Here is a 3,751-nt window from a genome sequence, read left to right on the forward strand (position 1 = left end):
GGGAGGGAGAGAGAGAGAGAGAGAGAGAGAGACAGAGAGAGAGAATCCCAGGCAGACTGTGGGTGTCAGCACAGAGCCCTATTCCAGGCTCAGTCCCATGAACTGTGAGATCATGACCTGAGCCAAAATCAAGAGTGGGATGCTTAACCGACTGAGCCACCCAGGTGCCCCCAAACATCTCTTTATAGATGCTTGTAGGGGCGCCTGGGTGGCTCAGTGGGTTGGGCGACCGACTTCGGCTCAGGTCATGATCTCACGGTTCGTGGTTTCGAGCCCCGAGACGGGCTCTGTGCTTACAGCTCAGAGCCTGGAGCCTGTCTTCAGAATCTGTGTCTCCCTCTCTCTCTGACCCTCCCCTCTCCATGCTGTGTGTCTCTCTAAAATAAATAAAAACAGTAAAAAAAAAAAAATTGTACAGATGCTTGTATCTGCCAGTAAAACTAGAAGCTCATTAAGGGCCTGAGTTGCCCCTCTTTGTCTGCACACCCCCTTCAGAGCACCGAGCCGTGGACAGTAAAATCCTCTATGAAGTGCTTGTTAAACTGAACTGAATCCATTCACCCGTTAGTTTAGTCATTTATTCTTGGCAACCTTAACGGCAGAACTGCTGTCCCAGTCCTTGCTGTAACAGAGCCCCTTACTTTAGGAAGCCGTCCTCCATGGCCCCCGCTCTCTTATCTGAGCTACATATCAGATCGTTTTGAAATTCTTTATCTCTTGACTGTGAGCTCTTTGAGAATGAGGGCTGTGTCATTTCTGTACCCACAATGACTAGCAGAGGGCCTGGTATATATTGGATTCTCAATAAATGCTTTTATAATGGATATAAGAATGAATAAGTATATAAATGAATGATTGAATGAGAGGGAAAAAAAAAAAACTTGGGGCACCTGGCACCTGGCACCTGGCTGGCTCAGTCAGTAAAGCTTGCAACTCTTGATCTCAGGGTCATGAGTTCAGGCCTCAGTGCTGGGTGTGGAACCTGCTTAACCAAACAAACAATAAAAAATAAAATAATAAATAACCCTCTCTGTTCTGGGGAAATTGTATAGTATGGCATTTGTGCTGAAAAAGTAAAAAAATTAACTTCACTAAATACCCGTGATCTGTCACAAATAGCACCAGGCAATCATCCCCACAGCAGGTTGAAATTAGTACCTTCATTTTCAGAAATTTGGAAACTGAGTCTCAGAGAAGAACTGTGGAAGATGCACAAGGCTCTGCATTGTGTAGATTTAGAAACTGACAGAGGCATTTTTATTGGATTCAAGAGAGTTGTAAACTTTTGTGGAAGGCAGAGAGTAGCTTATAAGAGTGATCGGAGGCAGATGGCGTAGGTATGAATTTGGGGCCAGGCTGTCTGGGTTCAGATCCCAGGTTTGCCATTTCCTAGCCTTCTACCTAGTATTCTCTCTTTCCACAGTCCTTTACCAACACGGTATTTTGTCCACTGCTGTATCCTCACCCTTAGAACATTACCTGGAACATGTCTGCTTGATAAATACGTGCCGGTTGAATGACTAAAATAAATGAAACATCTGGAGTTTTTATAGCTCTTGGAGAACAAAGACCAATACAAGTGTGGAACATCTATATTTAAAAAGAAACAGCAGTACATTCATTATAAGCTTAAGTATATTTGAAATGATTAAAAAGAGATTTCCTGGTTGAAATGAACCTGGGTGGCTCAGTCGGTTAAATGTCCAATTCTTGGTTTCAGCTCAGGTCATGATCTCACAGTCCATGAGATCAAGTCCCGCATTGGGCTCTGCGATGACTTGGGCTTCTCTCTCTCCTTCTCTCTCTCTTTCTCTCTTTCTCTCCCAAAATAAATAAATATTTAAAAAAAAATAGATTTCCCAATGCTGCAGAAGGAGGTCACAAACATGGAATGTGGTAACCCTTGGAAGCACTCTTTGCTATTGGATTGGAATTGAATGTATTAGAATGAACTCATCATGTTTAATATAGAGATGGATATAAATACATGTGTGTCGTGTGTTTCCTGATCCTGTCTGCTGAGAAAATCTAAAAGCAACAATACACATCACTAGCAATACGCAAGCCTGGCTCTTGGCTTCTTATTACCATTCTTGGGGCACCTGCATGGCTCAGTTGGTTAAACATCAGGCTCTGGATTTCCGCTCGTGATCAGATCATGAGATCTTGGTTCATGAGATCAAGCGCAGAGCCTGCTTGGGAAAATCAACAAATAAATAAATACCGTTCTCTACTTAAAGGACCTAGGACTTCTTAGAAAACTAAGACTCCAGGGCTGGAGCAGGGGAAATGCAAGATGACCCTGGAACAACATCTTGTTTCACAAACACAAAGTAAGGAGGTCTTCAGAGGATCACAAGGTGGTGACAAGATGTTTTAATAACTACAAACTGCCTGAGGTAGCGCTTGGTTCCTAATTGGAACTCTTTGTCTAAGTCATTGTTATTATGGCTAGGACTTCTCCCAACTGTATGGAACAAATTTCACAAAGATGACGTTAGTACTTGAGATGGGTAAAGGCAGAGACTTAGAATAGCCATTTCATGCAAGAGAGCCAGCATCTTTTTACACTGAGTAGAACACAAATAAACAAGCGAAAACTGTCAAGTTCACTAGATTTCACCCTCAACTGGTCACTCAACTAAACATAAGGTCTTTGTTTAGTTTAGTACGTTGTAAATCCAGCTTCATTAACAATGCCGATTAGAATATTTTACAGCACAGCACCTGCATAAATAAAGGTCTTTTAGATTCCACTAGGGTTTTTTTTCAATTTCCCTGTAATTAAAAGTGAATTCCTTTCTTCCAAGGAGATTCACATGCTTTTGTTTCACATCTCCTTTCTCTCAGAGGGGTTGGTTTTGCCCAGTTAGTGATGTGTCCAGAGTGGATCCACACAGCTACTAAGTAGCTTCTTTGTCTAGTTCCAAAGCCCAGGTGCTCCCGCCCCACCCCCCCCGGATTTTACATGTGTATGTGTGGAATGGAGCAAGCATACAGAAAAGTGCTAAGAGCATAAATGCAGTGTATCAAATAAACTGTTGAAAAATGAACATTCTAACACCTCAGAAGCCCACGCCTGGATGAGCCCTTTGCTGGATCACATCCCTTACCTCCCTACAAACATAGGACTATCCTGACTTGTATGTCACTCATTTCCTTGCTTTTCTTTAACTGTTGTGATGTGATCGTAAATTATATGGTTTAATTTTGCCTAGTTTGGAACTTTATATAAATGGAATCATACAGACTCTATGGTATTTGGCTTCTTTTGCTCATTAGTATGCTTTTTTAATTTAATTTTTTATGTTTATTTGAATTTTTTATTTTTTAATGTTTTTATTATTTTATTTTTGAGAGAGAGACAGCGTGAGCAGGGGAGGATCAGAAAGAGAGGGAGACACAGAATCTGAAGCAGGCTCCAGGCTCTGAGCTGTCAGCACAGAGCCTGATGCAGGGCTCAAACCCACAAACCAGAAGATCATGACTTGAGCCAAAGCCGGATGCTCAACCAACTGACCCCCCAAGGCACCCCTCATTAGCATGCTTTAAGATTCATCTGTGCTGTGTATATAATTGATTCTGGTTTCATTACTATACAGTATTCTATTAGACCCTATGGAAAACATGACAATCCAAACCCTTTGAGATGCAGCAAAAGCAGCCTTATGGATATCTGAGTTGTTTCCATTGGGGGATTATTACCAAAAAGGCTTCTTCTTCCTTTTTTTTTTTTTAAATTTTCAAGAAG

The sequence above is a fragment of the Suricata suricatta genome, chromosome 8 (genome assembly GCF_006229205.1).
Source record: "Suricata suricatta isolate VVHF042 chromosome 8, meerkat_22Aug2017_6uvM2_HiC, whole genome shotgun sequence".
Classification (NCBI taxonomy): Eukaryota; Metazoa; Chordata; class Mammalia; order Carnivora; family Herpestidae; genus Suricata; species Suricata suricatta.